Source organism: Anastrepha obliqua, chromosome 3 (genome assembly GCF_027943255.1).
Source record: "Anastrepha obliqua isolate idAnaObli1 chromosome 3, idAnaObli1_1.0, whole genome shotgun sequence".
In the NCBI taxonomy this organism is placed as follows: Eukaryota; Metazoa; Arthropoda; class Insecta; order Diptera; family Tephritidae; genus Anastrepha; species Anastrepha obliqua.
Window position 1 is genome coordinate 9,700,490 of NC_072894.1, and position 20,491 is coordinate 9,720,980.

At 35.2% G+C, this 20,491-nt stretch overlaps 1 protein-coding gene across 6 annotated transcripts in view; it reads right to left on the bottom strand.

Moving 5' to 3' along the window:
• The window catches only part of LOC129240747 (uncharacterized), a 300,489-nt gene extending 281,067 nt beyond the window's left edge, over positions 1 to 19,422 (bottom strand). For 2 of the 6 annotated variants that reach the window (XM_054876723.1, XM_054876719.1), the window contains exon 1: positions 18,454 to 19,422. The gene's annotated coding sequence lies outside the window, so the exon portion shown is untranslated. The remainder of the gene's footprint in view (positions 1 to 18,453) is intronic. The other 4 variants (XM_054876724.1, XM_054876722.1, XM_054876720.1 and 1 more) reach the window with 3 other exon arrangements.
• Positions 19,423 to 20,491: the final 1,069 nt, after the last annotated feature.

Here is a 20,491-nt window from a genome sequence, read left to right on the forward strand (position 1 = left end):
TTTCCACCTGATCTTTCCAATGCAAAGGAGGCCTTCCTTAATATTGCAGTAGAACCCAGAAATTTAGTACTTAATATTTAGAAAGTGCGATGTCGTCTTAAGTTGTTTTGAGTTTTGTTGTCAGGCGCGTGCTAATTTTTTTACCAATACTGTATTTAACTATGTAAAAGCCGTATCAGTGTCCTCAAGAGCCCTATGCATAACGCAACTTCAATACAATGGACGTAGTGTAAGTGCTGCAACAATGGCGTAAAGGTGTTAGAAATCTGTTGGGTGTAAAGCACGTACGTACCCACGTCTGAGTTGTCGTTGAAAATATCGATCCAAAAATTCTACTTACTCCTTGCCACCTTCAGATGCATAGTTTTTTGTTAGCTTCCACTCCGTTGCAGTGCTTGCTTCCTTTGGCTGCGTGCTGCAAGGTTTCATGCACATTACGTACAGTTACTGGCTGTGAAGCAGCAAATTCAGAAGCTCACAGTCAACTTCAGCATTTGTCGTTGATGTTTAACCTCTTGCGGGATTTCTGCAGCAGGCTTTTATGCTATGCACACTTCATCGTCTTTTTTCTTGCACAGCGTAAAACACTAAATACTAAACAAAACAAAAAACGAAACAAAAAAGTCTGAACACACTGCTTTTGGCAAGCGCTCCAAGAAGTAACCGGCTGCGTCAAGGGCGAGAAAATAATAACAAAACGCAGCATACAATAGTCGCAGCAGAAATGCTTCAAAGGATTGAGATACGAAGGCTGCTCCTGCAGGAGAAGTAATGGAGGATAAATGGTGAAAAATGCATTATACGAAAAGGTGCATGTCAAGCGCGCATGACGAGCATAATGCAAAGGAAATGGCAAAGGACAGCGACTCACGAAATTTTTAGTATACCTACAAAGAAGTATTTGCTTGTGCATATATTGAACCACTGTATCTACATATGTATTTACAGGTATGCACAGTGCATATATTTACGTATAAGTGATGCCTAGATGTCAGTAGTGAATAATTCCTAGGCGAAACATTTTTCTTCTGTCATCTCTGGCATTGCTCAAGTAGTCGGATGTACACTTTCACACACTGAGAAAACGCGTTACGATTATTGAAACTTATGAAAATGCGGCCCCGGCAGTCTAGCGTAAATGCACTAGCCTGCTATCCCAAAGGTTGTGGGTTTGAATCCCATGTGAAGTACGGTCCACGCACTTTTCCAAATTTACCAACTTTCCCTGTCTCTAATAATTTTCCATTCCAAAAACTCATTTCTCAAACCCAAACTTATCCGTTTCATCCTCACTCCCGCACAATAGACAGCGCAATATTGGCATTGTGGCTGGTAAAATAAGCAAAAACAAAGAAAACCACACAGTTACACATTGCATCAGTGGCTTCAGCAAAGAGGAAGCAATCAAAATTTAGTAAAGTTCTCAACCAGCTGTGCGATATTCTGGCAGAAAAATGTGAAACACAGATGGCGCTCCAAGCAGTAAGAAGGCGTTGTTCCTAAGCAACGACAGGTGGGCATTTCCACTATTTAGGACTGGTAGCGGCAGGTTAATCACCTATTCTGTCAGAAACCAAAATAGATTAACGAAACCAACGCAAGACTGAGTCTTGTCGACGCCCTATGCCCCCGAGAGGAGTGAAAAAAGGGGAAAAAATTAAAATGGTCGATCTTTAGGAACAACATATCGCAAAATTCGTGATTTGCTTGGTGGAAATAATCGTCCAAATAAGCCGACATTTCAAAGTTTGATGAAAAAATTTCAAGACGCTGGTTCTGTCTAGGATAAAAAAAGGCAGTGGTGGACCAAAAACTGAATGTTCTGTTGAAAATATTGCTGCTGTAACGCCAAGTCTTGCTGAACAACCTTCCACATCGTTACCTCAACGTTCCCAACAATATGGCATTCATAAATCGGCTATTCGGGGGATTTTACCGGTAGACGTGCTTATGGTGGGCTTTTAAATGATGTCATTTTTCACATATAATTGTTAAGAGTGGCGACCGCCGTAGCCGAATGGGTTGGTGCGTGAGTACCATTCGGAATTCGTAGGCTCGAATCTCCGTGCATCGACATCAAAAGATAGAAAAGTAATTTCTAATAGCGATCGTATTTCTGTCATGAAAATGCTCTTCATAAAAAATCTCTGCCATTCAGAGTAGGTCCCTCTATTTGAAGACTAACATCAAGACGCACGCCACAAATAGGAGGAGGAGCTCGGCCAAACCCTCAAAAAGAGTGTAAGCTCCAATTATAGTATAGTAAAGGGTGATCAGATTGAAGGCAGTTTTTTCCAATTGAGGTGTTTTAACAGATGACGCAAATTAAATACATAATTTTTTCAGTATTCATTGACATTTCGTCATGGAAAAACTTACGCCTCAACAACGTTGGCAAATCGTACAATTGTATTACGAAAATCGACGCGAAAAGGTTTCGCGCCATCAGGCCAACTTATGATGTTCAACGATGAGGCCCATTTTTGCCTTAAAGGCCACGTCAACAGGCAAAATTGCCGTTTTTAGGCTGAAGAGCAACCCGAAGCCATTCAAGAACAGCCATTACATCCATTGAAAACAACCGTAAATTTCATGAATGATTTTACATAATAAAGATTGCCCATTCAATTTGAATTGTCGTTGTTTTATTTCAATTGAAAATCCGACACCTCTAAATGGATCTGACTTAGCGTAACAGAAGTGAAACTTTCAAGGCAGACAAAGAAAGAGGGAGAGACGCCAGAGAGAATGAGAGAGAGAGAAAAAGAATATATATCTAAATAAATACACAACATTTACAGAGAATACAAATAGACAAAATTTACAAAAAACGGAGAAGGGTTGACCGGTGTACGTAAACGCCGGACACAAACCGCGGCAACAACGCGCACTACTCCGAGCGTTTATCACCCGCACAAACGCAGCGATTCCAGGACCGCAGCAACGGCACAAATTACCGCAAGGCGATACCAATAAATCCGACACCGAAATGGATAGCACTTTATAGTACGCACAAGCACTAGCCAGGAAACGGAAATAAGCACCAAAAAAACGCCAATAAAATTGGGACCAAAAAACGCCCTAAACAGTAGGCACCAAGGAAATATAACACCAAAAAGTAGGCACCAAAAATATATTTCCTACAAGTTTGCTCCAACAAACGAGCGCCAAAAAGTAGGTAGTATTATTATTACTAGAAATTGGCAACCACAAGGAAAAACTCAGGAAAAATAAACCAAAGTTTATCTAATACGTATATAAGATATAGCTCTCTCTCTCCTTTTCCTTTACGTTACTCTCTCGCGGAACAAAAATGCCCAAAACGTTGCATGGCCTTGAAATTTTACTCTCCATTCTCGCTCGTCCTTCGACGCCTAAGAAAATTCACTTCAAAAAAACAAAAAACAAGACATCGAGGACAGTGGTAGTAAAGCAGTGCTGGTGCGCTAATTAGGATTATTTCTGTAGAAATACTCAACCACTTCAACAACAGCATCAACAACAAATTGATCACCCTTTATATATGTATATATATATACATATATTATATAATATGCAATATAATTTGGATAGTTCGAAAATTTCGAAATCCCGAAATTTCATGCCTTCTTCTCCCTTGCTAATATAATATAAAAAGAGCTAACCTATCGGATTTATTAAAGATTGTGGTAAATAGTATTCGTTTTCCCATCCGACTGAGGTTCCGCTTAACCTAATTCATCCCGTAACACCTTATATAGGGCTATAGACACAGCCTCTTTGACCAGAGTTTGCGACTATAATGAAACGGTATTAATTGCTGTCTTACAATCAACATTTTAAAAAATATTTCGGAATGTTTGAATGTATCGACATCAAACATTTTGTTTTTGCTGTTTTATAAAAAATTTTACCATCCCTTTGTCGATATTTGCTACTTTTTTCTGTTTTTCAACATGGGTTTTATGATAACGTCAAGGAAATGACAAACTTTCTGCGGAAGCTGTTCCGTTGTTAATTTTTTAGTCATACTGTGCCCCAGCTGACAGATCAACAATCGATGTGCGAACACTTTACACTTTCCACTCTCTCATTCATATCGAATGCACGTCATTGTGAGGATATTGAATTTGCCGTCCTGCCGCTTCGTTGCGTTTCAACTTTTGATGCGTTTAATCAAAACACTTCCGGGCACATTTTCAAAGCGCATTTTACCTACGTACATACGTGCATCCTCACGTACAGCATGAAAATGTAATTGTAAAGCATGGATTTACAGAGGACGTGGGTGGCATAAAAGTTACTACTTACATACAGAATTTGGTGCAAGCAAACAGAAAGCTGCAGAGAGCGTTTAATAAAACGATTTAAAAAGAATTTCTCATTTTATAATGAGAATAATGTAAATATCGTTTCTTATAATTACACTCACTTTAGAACTTACCAATAACAGTTATATAAGTATTTCAATGCTTACCTGAAATAAAAGAAAAAAGATTATTAAATGCAATACGAAATGTGTGAAAGTAGATGCATTTGCAAGCTTAATTGAGAGTATCCCAAAGCAAAATTTAGGTTCTAAATATTTTCACAATTTAATTAAAAAATCATTTACGACTTCTAAATAACTTAAACACTCACATAAAAAGTGATTTTCAATCGATAAACAATTTTTATCTATTATTCTATTCATTATCGATTTTTTGAATTTTTCTTAAAGATCCATTATTTTTATTATCGATTCATTATTTTTTTAACATTTTTTTTTTTGTCAACAATTTGATATTTTTGTTAACAATTTGAAATATTTGTTATCGATGTATTATTTTTGCTATCGAGTTATTGTAATCGTTGTTGTAACAGTTTACAAAAACCTGTCCAGCGCAGTGAAGTAATCGGTCATCGTCGTCTTTATCTTTGGGTGAACCAGAACGAAAGTGGTGTTAGATGATTGGGTTTAAGTGGGGAAGTGAAGGGGCGATTAGTGACATACCGGATACATGTGTCGATTTACTGTGTTTGTTATCGATTTATTACTGTTACCCCTAATTTTTTGTACGGCGGCCGCCGTAGCCGAATGCATTGGTGCGTGAGTACCATTCGGAATTCGGAGTGAACGTAAGTTCGCAACTCGGTGAAAGATAAAAATGAAGAAAAAGTTGTTTCTAATAGCGGTCGTCCCTTGGCAGGCATTAGCAAATTTCCAAGTGTATTTCGGTTAGTTTTATTTGTTATGAAATAATTATAATTGTCATCTTCTTCTTTTCCTATATTTGCCATCACTTAATTATATTTGCCGTCGATTGATTATACTTGATTTCATTTATTTATATGTTTCATCAGTTATTTTTCTTAACGATCGAGTATACGTTCTGATTTTCGATTATTTATATTCGGGTTATCGATTAATTATGTGCTATCGATTGATTATATTTGTTGTCGACTAATTATATTTGAAATCGATAAGTTATATTTAAAATCGATTAATTATAATATATTTTACATAATTTTCATTGAAATCGATTAATTACGAGTCATCGATTAGATTGATTATGTCTGTTATCGATACATTATATTTGTTTTTGACCGATTATATTTGTCCACGGGCTAGTCTCGGCTACAGCGGGCGTCTATCTTTTTTCAAACTGCTCGCTTTCTAAACTTGCATCAATGGCATCTCCGTAGGGCAAACGTAGCAGCGCTACCATTGGACTAGAAATACCGGGCCCATATTTTCGAAATAAACTGATTACAGAAACCAGAAACTGGCCCTACGCTCCAACCAGATTAAAGTTATTTCTTATCGATAAATTATATTTGTTATCGATAATATATTTGTTTATATTTGTATATTTGTTATCAGTGTGTTATATGTGTTATCGCTATAGTATATTTGTTATCGATATAGTATATTAAAATTTCTTATCCATTTATTATATTCGCTGTCGATTTATCATATTTGTTATCGATTTATTATATTCGTTATCGATTTATGATATTTGTTATCGATTTATTATATTTCTTATTGAATTTATTATATTTGTTATCGATTTATGATATTTGTTATCGATTTATTATATTTTTTTATCGATTTATTATATTCATTATCAATTTATCATATTTCTCATCGATTTATTATATTCGTTATCGTTTTGTTATATTCGTTATCGATTTGTTATATTTGTTATCGATTTGTGATATTTCTTATCGATTTATTATATTTCCTATCTATTTTTTATATTTCTTATCGATTTATTATATTTTTACCGATTTATTATATTTTTACCGATTTATTATATTTGTTATCGACTTTTTATCGATTTATTATATTTTTTGCGATTTATTATATTCGTTATCGATTTATTTTATTCGTTATCGATTTATTACAATATATTTTTATCCCTTCAGTATTTAAATTAGTGGCTCATTACGTTACTACCGGTTTATTATTTATATTGTCAATTTCATATTTTTTATCGATATACGTTCTTTTACTATCGCCTAATTTTGCCTATCGATTTTTATTTATATTATTTCTGTTATCGAATTATAATTTGTATCATTATTATTTTATTTTTGACGATTTCTAAAAACGCTTTCCTATAGAAACTTTTAAAACCATTAATTCCAAAAGTAATAGAAATCCAAAATTGGAAAACTAATTTTCGTAAAAGTCTCTTCCATATATTGAGCGCAGACTAAAACATTCGATATTTGAAATTTAAAATTTGAGCAAGAGGCGTTGCTTTGCCGATCGAATAAGAGTTCCTATTTGAAGAAGTTGCAGAAAGGACATTGTAAAATTTTAATTCAGTGCCAGGCCGCCTAAAAGGCTTTAATAGCATATTTCAAAAAATAGTCAGAATATTAATATCAAAAGAAACTTATTTAGCTACTAATTAAAAGAAAAAAGTAATTATCAACAGATGCCGACGCCAAAAAGTAATGTCGTAAAGTTGTTTTTAAGCCCAACGCTTTTAGTCTGCAACTGTAAGTTCTTACTATACTTAAGTGGATAGCTGCCCGCACTGAAGCAAAATCAATAAATCAAAGTGCATAATTTGATTTTAAAGCCCAAAAAGTTACCCAAGTGCCATGAGTGCTGAGAGAGAGCAGTATGCGAGTACTCCCAAGAAAAATTAAGTGACTCGTTTCTTGCTTTGATGCTGCATCAACAACGGCGCTTGCTATAGCATATGTAGGTGTGTGCTTTCTTCTCCGCCATGGGAGCAGCAAATACTACATACATACATACATAAGTATGTATTTTCAGCAGTGCAATCGTGTTTTTAATTCATTTATATGTAGCAACATTTATGCGATTCTCTTGACTTGAAGTGTGTCGAACACCTATTAAAGCAAAGCAAACAAAATCGAAAGCTTAGTAATCACATAATATACGTGTGGATGTGTACATCTATTTTCGGCAACAACAAAGATATACCAATACCAACACCGATTTATAAGGTTATTGTTATTATTATTTTTAATGAAATGGTTAATGTTATGATCCTCAATATTTTCAACTAAGTTTTGATGACAAAAAATTAATTGTAGTTGAAAATAATAGAATTACATTTTCCAAATACCCAACTAGAACTGCGGTCATATCTTAAATAAATATTTACACACAATGCCGATATGCCTATTACTAAGCAAATCTCAAATGCGAAGAGAGAATGGAAACATATCTCAACAGCAGCTTACTATGCAAAGGTTCGACAATAGACATAGCACAGGCGGTGGCAGTCTCCACCCCACTGAACACAATAAAGCATCCATTGCTTCACACACACTATCATGCTTTAGCCGAAATAAGATGGAAGCAATTAACTACATGTATTACAAAAAAACACATGGCCATCGTACTAAATTCAAAGGACGAATCACCTGTTAGGATGTTCACGACCAAACATTTCACGTATCACTGCAACCCCTACAGGTCATGGGAAAGTAGGGGATCATGCAGCGAAACTCAACCTCCCTTTCATTCCCATCTGCAAAAGCTGGCAAGTGGAAGGGATGAAGGAAAGTCTTTACCACTACTTATGTGAATGTCCAGGGCTAGCTAGGGCACTACTTCGCTCCTTCGGTAAGCCTTTCTTACAGCAAATTAATGAGATCTCAGACATCAAGAGATCTCAGACTCAACCACTTCAACAACAACAACAACAACTATGCAGGGATGATAGATTACCGTGGCAAAAACAATTGAGAAGGGCCCGCTACCGGCTCTCAGCGAATTTGAAGCTATCAGCTGATTGGCTGACGTAACCGGGACCATGATAATCTGAGATCGTGTTGGCGATATACGAAAAAGAATGAAGCCAACACTCAACACTCATTGATTCGTTGCTGCCTGAACAACGGCTGATTAGGCGAGTGTGTAAATACGTGTGAAATGAGCGGGCAGAATACTGCTGTTGAGTACTCGGTGACGTGGCAGCCGAAGTTACTCGCATAATTTTGCTTCGTATTGTCAAACCTGATAATCTATAGTAAATGTTTTACAGCTATTACAGCAACATCAATCGGCAATCCCATACGTCTCCATGACAGTCTGTTCGGCGTTAATGGAATGCCCAGTAATTATATCCGGCCAAGGTCTCTCTCTCTCTGTCTATCGAAAAAGCAGTAGGGGCCTTATGGTTAAATGATACTCACGACGACGACTGATGGGTTTACTCATCTATGCAGAGTTAATTAAGCTGCGACAAGAAAGCAAATGAAAGAAAGGAAAAGTTTTAAAGCACAAAAATGAAATAAGAACACAAATAAGAAGAAGAAAAAGAAAAAGGAAAAGGAAAACAAGAATAAAATTAAAAAAAATAAGGTAAAATTAGAAAAAATAAAAAAAGGAATATGAAAAGTTCTTACTATTTTTACTGCAATTTTTTGGGTTTTTATTGTTGTACATTAAATTTCGCAAATTTAAATTTCTGCATTTATTTTCATCACATTCGCTTTCTTTCATTTTCTTCAATAATTTCCTACATTACCATTCAAAGTTATCTAACATTTTCATTTGGCCGTGTGACTGCTGCCAAACACAACCGATCGCGTGATGCAAATTTTTGTATTTGTAAAAAATAACTGCCTTGGGCACACAGCATCAACTCGCTAAGCGCAGCTTGCAAAATAGACGCAAACACTTGGCAGCAATCGGTAACACAAGTGTTTTGAAATCCAAACCGAACAAAAACAAAAAATCCGTTAAAATACAATAGTCGAGTGGAAAAATGTAAAGCAAGAGTAGCAAAACAAAACAAAAAAAAGGGTTATAGCAAAAATTTACTGGGTTGACTTGGCAATCGAAAACTTGATTTCCCCAACAGCTGTGTGTGGGTTTATACTTGAGTAGCGCTGCTGACAGCGCCTGGTCTGCAAAATAAACATACATACACACGCAGTCACTGGTGGGCAACTCAACCTCGACTTGGGCTGCACGAGTACGAACAATTGGGTAACTAACACTAACATTCAAACCAGAAGTTAACGAATTTTTTACGTCGAATAAAAAACATAGTTTACAATTAAATTATATTTAGAATTAAATTTAGGGAATCTGATACTCAGCATAATTATAAAAACAATTATTGGCATTTTTATGCAGGAAGCAAAGCAATGCAATTTTTATATTAATTGATGGTTGAAAGGTTAATGTAAGTTTTGCAAATTTGTTTCTGATTTATGATGATTTATTTTTGCAAAAAAACTATCATCTGCTCAAAGTTGAGTTTGATTTGAATTAAAAAAAAAACATTCAAATTTTTGCTCCATTTTACCAGAGCTGGGCGATATTTAGGTACCTTAAAAGTGATCTTTAAGGGGACAGATACCTGTAAACGGCCATATTTTCCCTGATTTTCTTTAAAATTATTTAAAGTGAAAAAGTCAATATATTTTTTTTCAAACTTGGCATTCAGTTTATTTCTACATAAAAATAATAAAGATTTTTTTTATTTAATTTTAATCATTTGAAAAGGCGGATGTACACTCAATTCTTTCAGGAAGGTTGCAGCGGGGCTTCTCAATCGGCGGGCATTGGCGTGAGTGACCTGAATGCAAAAAGCCAAAAAATTTTTTGTTTATTAATGTCATAATTTCTATATGAATTGAACAAAAATGGAAAAAAAAATTCGCGGAATAAAATGCTTCAAAAAAAAAAAAGAAAGGAAAGAATTTTGGGGCGAATTTTTCTACTATTTTTGCTTCGAAAAAATTATTTTTTTCGAAAAATTTTAAAAACTTGTAAATTCACATAGAAGTTAATATCATAAAAAAGATGTGTGCGAAATTTCAGGGAGATCGGCCAATAACTTGTCGAGTTATCGTGTACGCGAATTCGAAAAATATAGTTTTGAGAAAAACGCGTCTAAAGTTTGAATGCAACGTATCTATACCTCTCCCAGCGCTCGAACGCAAAGAATAGAGTCGCGTTTGACGATCTATAATATAAGAAATACTTAAATTTACGTTCTAAAAATTTTTTGACATTTGACATTTTATGGAAATTTTTTTCGAAATTTTACAGTTATCTGTCCTCTTAAGATTGCTGTAATTGTAATTTAATGTAAATTCGATCGACGATAACAATAGTGATAATTTGAAATATGTACTGTAAAGTTGGTATGAGAATAATCGTAGCGCTAGACGCAATTAATTGCAGATGTAATTTTATGATTCCGCGCTGAAAGCACGCAAACGCGCCTTGCTGCCACGTAGCAAAATTCTTAATTAATTCGATCTCAAACCCTCGTAGTTAATGAAAATTTTACCATTCGATGTGATTATGCAAAATCACGGTTTTATACTCCCTGTGCTACCAATTCCAAAGGTGGATTTATAATCGCTCTGTGCGAACACTGGACATTTGGCAATGCAACTGCAGGTTCAAAACCCATAAAAACGACTTCTGAATGAGCTGCAAAGATGAGGAAGGAATAGAATCCCTTTCGGAATTCCTTTGCAAACACGCAGAACTCCAAGGAGTTGTGGAGCAACAAACCTTCACAGACCAAATTTCACAATAGCAAATTTTCAAGTGTATTTCTGTTATAAAAAACCGTTTGCCATTTGGAGTCGGCTTAAAAACTGTCCGCCGCTCCAGAAGGAGCTCGGCCAAACACTTAACAGATGTGTATGTGCCAATTATTCATTCATTCAATGTTATTGTTGGTGTTCCTGTAACAGCTTTCACATCCCCCGAAAATGTTTGAGAATGCTGCTGAAGTGACAATCCTTGCTCAGATATAAATCCGAGTAGTTCCACTAACATAGAACCGACTGTTTAGAGACCTTTTGCCCTGTGAAAAAAGAACTCGAAAAATTTTACAGCCTTGGTGCAGAGCAGATTAAATCCAAAGTTATTACGAACGGAGGCAACGCTATACGAAATACAAAATAATCAACAGAGCAAAAACACTGCTTCTGAGTATTTTGAGTATACAATAAAAGGGGGAAACAGAAATACTGACAAACTAATAAAAGAGGTGGCCGGAATTGTGGACATGCATATACATATGTACGTAAACATGCAGCGCTCCTAATCGCCGCGCATACCGATACAAGTGGGTTGTCGTAATGGCAACGCTGCAGCCAATCTGTTCGCATTTGTGGGCATACAAGTTGGAGAGTTGGTAGACAAAAGCCATTGAGTGAAAATGAAATTCGAAAAACAAGAAGCCAAGAATAAATCGGTAAACACGCAGACACATACCTGCGTACACATTAGGGTAGGTCAAATTGTTCAGACGAAAATTGTTCAACAAATCCTTTGGTATATTCGGTTTCTATAGATAATTTTAAGAGTAAAAGTAGAAGGATGAGGGAAAACGGATAGTGTGTGCATGCACACTTAATTCCAAAAAATTCTAAAGGAATAAAATAAATATCAGAAACGGAAACACAGATATTTTATAGGCAAAATTATAAAACAGACATGGAATGAAAAAAATTATTATAATTTCATGAAAATTTTGATAATTTCTTTTGCTGGCGGTTGAAATTTTGATGAATATTTTGCGAATGTGTTTCGTGAATGTGGCAAAATTTGGGAGCAAATATTGAGGGTAAAAAACTGCATATCCAGAATTTTTAGAAATTTTTTTTAAGAATTTACCCAGAATTTTTCTAAAAAAATTTTTTTTTAATTCTGACTTAAAACCTTGAAATTTTGATGAATATTTCGTGAATGTGGCAAAAAATGGGAACAAATATTCGGGGTAAAAAACTGCATACCTAGAATTTTTAGAAAATTTTTTTAGAAAAATTCTGGGAAAAATTATAAAAAAATTTTCTAAGAATTCTGACTAAAAAGTTTGAAATTTTGATGAATATTTCGTGAATGTGGCAAAATATGGGACCAAATATTGGGGGTAAAAAACTGCATACCTAGAATTTTTAGAAAATTTTTTTAGAATTTTCCCAGAATTTTTCTAAAACAATTTTCTAAAAATTCTGGAAAAAATTCTAAAAAAATTTCTAAGAATTCCGACTAAAAAGTTTGAAATTTTGATGAATATTTTGCGAATATGTTTCGTGAATGTGGCAAAATATGGGACCAAATATTGGGGATAAAAAACTGCATACCCAGAATTTTTAGAAAATTGTTTTTTAGAAAAATTCTGGGAAAATTTCTAAAAAAATTTTCTAAGAATTCTGACTAAAAAGTTTGAAATTTTGATGAATGTTTCTTGATTTTTCTAATCTTGTGCGAAGCTTGAAAATTATTGATTTATGTTATTTTTGTTGTATTATGAACTATATTTTCACAAAAAATTAAAAAAAAATGAATTGAGCAAAATAATGGGACTAAAAACTGCACACCCAGAATTTTATTTTTTAATTCTTAATTTCTAAGACTTCTGACCAAAAAGTATGGAAATTTTAATTTTTACTATCGAAAATTAGCAGACTCAAAAATTATGGTATATTCTATAATTGATCTTAGAATTAACTGTAGAATTCGAAATTACCATACGGTTCGGCAAAAAAAAGGAGCCACCCTAGTACTCATAATATATTTAGTATATACACACATACATATGGCTGTAATGCTATAGCGCGCGACGCAATCTGTTCGCCCGGCTGACTGCAGCTGTTTGACGAGCCCATGACTAACTGGCCAGCTGACTCAAGGTTTGTAACTTGTCGCACCACGCCAAAGATGCCGATTTGATATCTTACCACACGCATATAAAATTGCAAATAACTATGCATTTATGTACATATGTACAACTGTGGCCAAATACATCTTACCACATAATGGATGTTTTTAGAAGAATCCAATCTTCAAGTCACAGAAAGACGTTATTTAATTTTCAAAGTACGGGACGGAAATAAGGTGGTTTTTAGTGAAACACGCAACTGGCTTTGCTTTAATATTATAATTTTTTGAACATAGAAGAGAGAGAGAATATATTGAAAAATTTATTGGCAAATCTTTCCTACCGAAATTGCGCGATGGCATGGCGCAAAGTCATCTTAATTGATGCATTAATGCCCGTTGTTGTTCTTGTAGCAGCGCAAACATTCGCCATAAAGTTTTGGGAAATTCTGCTGGAGTGACAGTACTTGACCGGACCGAGTCACGACATCGGAACTCAAAACTCGTAGCCTTGCTCTAGCAGAGGTAGGACACTCACAGAGAAAGTGCTCAGTGCTATCCGCCTCCTCCAAGCAAGACTGGCACATTGGGCCCTTCCAATGATGGTCATATGCTGACCCCATGGATTGTGTCCTGTTATAAACGGACCATCAACCGAAGGTCTTTCCTTCCAAGTTTTAGTAGAAAGTTTGACAGATGTCTGTTCGGACTTGTCACAAAACACTTTGCAGTTCTGCACCGTTCTAAACAGGACCATCGTTCTTTATGTGAATTGCATACATAATCGCTGATCCAATTTATAATTCCTGCGGAACTGATTCTGATTATTGGCTCTGGCCCTTGTGGGGGAACCGCTAATTCACGGTTGGCCAAACCATCGGCTATTTCGTTTCCTTGAACATCGGAGTAGAGCGGAGAAAGAATAGCCCCTTCTGGACATCCTTGCTTGGTCCTGACCTGTTACAACATCGCCATATTTGCGGCCCTTTATAATATAATGAAAGAAAAACACGTTTCACCTTTGCTCCAATGTCCAATTTCGATGGGTTCTTGCCAAATACAATCGTTTGGATTGCATTTACTTCTTGAGCAGTGGCTTTTAGGCTGGTCGTCTGCCAGAAAGTCCGCACTGAAGCCGTATTTGTATAGTTCGCACACTCCCGGACAGACACTTGATGCTGTTTTTCGAGAGCCGTTTCCTATTTCCACAGCATTTTTCAGCCAAAGTGTACGCTCATTCTGTGCATGGCATTGCATTGCCTTTCGCTAAACTCCCTCTCTGTAGACATCATTCAAACGATTAACCAAGTTTTTCTTTTTTAACAAGTCTAATATTTTTACTATCAAAAGAAATATTAAAATAAATACGCCAAGGCGAACCTATTAAAGGTGGTGTTGGTAAATCAGCTGAGTTGTTTTTTTTCTTTCGTCGTGTTCATTTAGCTCTCAGCTCAGATTGAAACAGAACGAATTCATTATCTGTTTTCTAGCTTCTCAATACTTTACTTGGACAAACAACCGTACATAACAGTGTTGTTGGTCTTGTGCTACCATCTTTAATGAATGCGCCTTGAAATACGCAGAATAATAGGCCTGTTAATGTAAAATTTATCCAATAATTTAATATCGAGAATTCGCTCTCTAAGAAAAAAATATCAAAAAAATACGTGAGCGAAAAACCAGTAACAATTTGCAAGCTTTACAAACAGCTGATTAAATTTTTGGCAGGAAAAATCACAAAATTTTCACTTGAGCTGCCTCTTATTAAATAAAAATAATAATAATAATAAAGCAAATAAACTACAAAATAATGAGCTTCGAAATCACATGATTTCATTTTGTCCACAATAATTTGTTCTATTTCATCATCAGATGGCGAACATTCAATTAGCAATTCGCGATTGTCAATTCGTATTTATTTTTACTTTGCGATCAGCTGTTTTTCTCACTTGCAAATTCTTACAAGTAAATATTTAACCAGTAAAAACTTCAACTTCCCCTCAAAATGAAATGTTCTTTTGCTCTCTCACTTTCCCCTACTTTGCAAGTTTTTTGGGTATTTGAACACCAAAACGTGATAATTTGTAACAACTTTTTTGCTAAATTTGCCACAATTCTATTTGAAATTGAATGGCGTAATTGATATTAAAAAGCCTCGGCAAATACGGTTTTAATTACGAATTTATATATGTACGTGCATATGACTGAATAAGTTCAGTGGTAAGATATACTTGGCCGCAGGTGTATGTACATATATGCAGATTTAAGTTACCAACACATACTTATAAAAGCTACAGATATTTAGCACACAAGCAGTCAAAGAATGAAAGCGCTGTTGGTAATCTGATATTGCTAGTTTATAGCGGTTTCTGTCACTCACACTTCCACCACCATGGCCTTCATCAGTACTGTTACTGCTGCTGTTCTGTCAAACGACTGCAGCTGGTGAATTTTTCATTATAGTCAGTCTGCAAAAATAACTACTAACTACAAAAGAAGTATAAAAATAGAAACTGTAATTTTGTATATTCTAAACTAATTGTAATCTAATTTCTTGTCTCCTTACACTAGCAAAGTTTCGCAGCTAACACCCTCATCATTGCAAGCTACGAATAATATTTACTTATCAATGTTGCAAAATTACAAAACTGCTAAAGAGTTTGTATGGGAGTACATACATACATACGCCCGAAGTTGGTTTTTGGGGCTAACTGATTGCGTTTTGACGCTGGGGTGGATATTGATATGGGCTAAAAATGCATACGATGGCAACTATGCTTTTGGAGCTGAGATCTTTTTCACTAACCCAATTACGCTCAAAGTATCATAATAAATCTGTGCCCAGCTTTCGTAGTAACCTTGTACGGCACTTAGCATCGTCCCATTTACCCCTTTAAGCTTGGATAGTTGGTTTCCCATTCCTGTTGGCCTGACCAGGACGAAGAAACTCAAATCGACCTAGATCGGGTTTTGATAAAGTGATATAACAACAAAAGCTTGGAACTTTCCTGCATGAAGGAACTGCTGCAACAACAACAGCAATCTTTCCTTCTTGCCATTCCACATACCTACTGATAGGCGCGCTCATGTTGTTGTGGTTATTGTTATTGTTGTAATATCCCCTTGGTTACTTTAAAGGGGAGCGTATCATTATTCTGTATTACAAAATTCTGGATGACAAAATTCTGTAAATTGCAAAAAAGTTCTGCTTTTTAAAATTCTGCTTTTTCAAAATTCTGCATGTTTAATGCGAAAAATTCTGCTTTATTCAAATTTTGTGATTTTCGTCATACAAAAAGAGAGTCAAAGTTCTCATTTCCAGGTAATATTTGATTGCAAACACATGTACATACCGATGTATAACTGTTATCAACTATAATTAATGTAGGTATGTACATATGTACGAGGGGATTCGGCTGTTTCCGTGGCGCCGCAATCTTATGGCGGATTCTTATAGAACTCGACAAAAGAAAACGAAATGAATTAGTAAAATTTTTGGATATATCGCTTAGTTTTCGAGATATTGAATAAAAAAGAGGCTGGAAGGCCTCAATGGTTTCAACACGGAAAGGAGTTCTACGCAAAAATACTGTGGATTGCGTAGCCGGAGTTGGACCGATGAGGGTTATTTTTTTGAAGCGCGGCCGAAGGCCGCCCACGCGAAAAGGAGTTCTACGCAAAAATACTGTGGATTGCGTAGCCGGAGTTGGACTGATCAGGGTTATTTTTTTGAAGCGCGGCCGAAGGCCGCCCACGCGAAAAGGAGTTCTACGCAAAAATACTGTGGATTGCGTAGCCGGAGTTGGACTGATGAGGGTTATTTTTTTTAAGCGCGGCCGAAGGCCGCCCACGCGAAAAGAAGTTCTACGCAAAAATACTGTGGATTCTATCGAAACTGAAGAAAAAATTATTATTATTTTTATTTAATATCTCGAATAATAATAAAAAATAATAATAATAATAAATTAAATAATTACATTACCTCTTTAACATTGTTAACATTATATTTTAATACAGAATTTTGTAATACAGAATTTTGAAAGCAGAATTTTAAAAAAGCAGAATTTTAAAAAAGCACCTTTCTAAAAAGCAGAATTTTGTTTTTAGAATTTTGTACATACAGAATTTCGACACCAACCCACTTTAAAGCATTGTTTGTGATTATTGCAGGGTGCTCAACTTTTGATGAAATTCCGATACACAAAATACAATGGAATAATTACAACAATCACAGGGAACCACAAATATGCATTTATTTTGTTTTAAAAAGTTGAATTTATGATAATACAGTAAACTGAGCACGAATTAACTTCAGATTGCTGAGAGAAGTTATATACAAAGTGTTTTGTTACCGGCTCCAAGGTGCTTTGTGCTTAGATTTTGTGACTTATTTCACTATGAGAGAGAGAGAGAGAGAGACCTAAAAGCTGCGGTCCAGTTCGAGCCATTCTTATTTTTATTTCACCTCATTACAGAACTGGAACTAGAAAACAATATATCTGAATAAAATCAGATACAGCCTTAAACAATAATCGAAGCATTTCTGAGGAAGCCGTATGCGAAAAAACGTTGTAAATTTTCCGCGTAAACCATTTTTTTATAATTATCTGTAAATCAGCTGATAAAGTTTTGAAAGTTTTGTACAAAGTTCTAGTGGTGGGTGGTTTTGCAATATTACAATAACGATTTGTACATAGGTAATTTTTTTTTTTTTATACCTACTTTAAATATTTTACTTAGTTTTTTAAATTGATTATTTGATTTGATTTGAATAAATTGATAATTAGTACACTCAAACGCGATTTGCAGGGCTGGAAAGGACTCCATGAACAGAGTTTGCGCATAACATTTTATCAATCGGCAATGTGCCTAACAATGATACTGCACAGAATGCTTCTTCTCCGCTCCTATCTTAACGAGCGTATACAAAACGCCTCAGCAAAGAAAAAAGCAATAAAAAAATCATAACATATACAGCACAAAAAATTCCGAATGCCATAGCAGCAGTACAAACGCTTACAAGATTTTGTAATGCTACTGCGGGCGAATCTTAATCTTGTTTTTTGTTTTGAAAGTATTATGACCGGGCTAATTAGCCCATAAGACCAGAGTAATCCAACTGGAGTTAGTCTGGCAGCTTTGTAGCTTTAAATCAAGTTTATTCATTGATCAAACGTAAGTCGTTGGATGCCCAGGATTTGACGGAAGCCCAAAGAAAGCAATGATGGTAAGGGAGTAGCGCCACTTAATCAATGAAATAGGTAGAGTAAAGTGACAGGCGTGGTAAAGCAAAAAATAAATTTAAAAAATGTACGTATGCAGACGTAAACAAGTGTAAAAAATGCTCTTATAAACTATTGACTTACCTTCAGACGCGGAACTACCGCAAATATTGCATTACTATTGATTTCAAATAAGACTTAAGTCCCGGTGCGTTTATCTATAGATTTAAATTAATATATCTATGTATGTACATATGTATGTTCGCAGTTGAAAATTACAGGAAACGTTCACTACTGATATTTGCGCTTTCACAAAGCATTTTTTTTTCTTAAATATCTTTTCACTGTATTTACTATTCCTTTGCAGACTCTGCAAAAATACTCCGTTTGATTATTTGCAGTCAAATAACTCCCTAAACTTGCTGTGGCTTCTGCTATTCGCCGTTCGGCTTCCTTATTTGCAGGCCCACGCACACACACACGAAAAACATTAACTCGGCTCCACCAACTACACTTATGCTCCAGTGGGAATATATTTCGAGTGAAAACTTTGCAGAGCCGCGAATGCAGAAAATGGAAAATTTTTCAACGAAGGAGTGGCGGGCTCGTCTGCACTAATAAATTATAATTTTCTTGCCAAATAATTCTTTTACACCACAAACTTTTACAGCTGATGCATTTTTCCATGCATTATAATCACTTTTTCATTCATTATGACTACACTTTTTCGACTTTTTGTTTATTTTGCGATATAACTACATATTTTCCGGCTTCTATCCCAACACGACACAAACATACGCACACGTAAATGGTAGCGGAAGGAAAAAACCAACACAAGAGCAACACGAACGAACGGACGGTCTAAAAAACGACAATTGTAAAAGTATTCAAAAATTGGTATTGCTTTTCTTTAGAGCAATCCTATTTTGAATTCACTTTGATTTAAATTTGTATTGTAAACTGTATAATTACTTGTTTTCAGATGAGTATTTTTATTTCCAAAACTCTTTTCAAGAATTAACACAGTACAAGTTAGACAAACTCCACTGTCACCCAATTCAATCGGCGTCGTATTTTGCAATGATGCAAACGACACATCCAATTGGAGGTAAGGCGAATCTGCACTAGGTGTAGTCACTAGAGCAACAACAACGCATGCATTATTTCGTTTTTGAAATTTGATAGTTTGCATGTCAAAGTTTCAATCAGAATGTAAGCAAACAAATAAAGCAAGAAAAAAACAAATAAAGCGGAAAAACAGATCACTTTGGCATTCAAATAACCAAATCGTAATAAAATAAGCAAATCAGCCGTTCCAGTACCAACACCTTGTATGAATTCGCCTGCTGAGCGAAGAAAAAGTGTGACTGCAACATTGGTTGCAGGAATAATAAAACAAAAACAGAGCGCTTAAGATGAAAAATTCTTAAATAAAATTAGTTTAAATTAGAAATCACGTATATATTATATATGAAGGCCTATGGTAATATGTTAATATATTATGATTGAATCTGAGTTATATAGCATATTATGTATATTATTGTATATTCGATACCTGACATAAAAATAAATGATCTTAGAAACTTGTTGATTTCAAATTCGTATTTATACAATATATTGAGGGAGATTGCCGTGATCTGGTCCCACGAAAATTATAGTACTTTAAAAACCAAAGACTCACAAAGCCTACCGCACACCATAAAAAACTAAAGCGAAGGGAGCAAAGATTTATTAAATAAATAACTAGCGACCGATTGTGCCTACTAACACCGCGGTTCATTAATAGTAAATCTTGTATTTAATCAGTCTTTAATTTGGCTGTATGAACGGGTGTATTCATATTTGGAATCACATACCGTAATCCTTCAAAATCAGTTCGTTTCGACTTAACTTAATTTAACTTAACCATTCGAGCAACAACAACATTTTTTAAATTAGAACTGTCAAAGGAAAGTGAATAGAAGCATGGAATGGAGGACAAATAGATAAAATTAGTTGGTCGCGCATTCACAACACAATAACAACTTTCCGTCATTTCATTTTACTGGAATTTCTAAATTAAGGGCGAATGGAAGAAGAGGAAATTGACTACTCTAATCACAACACCTTCTATAGATACGTCTTGATTATGATAATGATCGAGTACGTGGTTAGAGTGGTTACGCCTTCCGAATGCGCTATG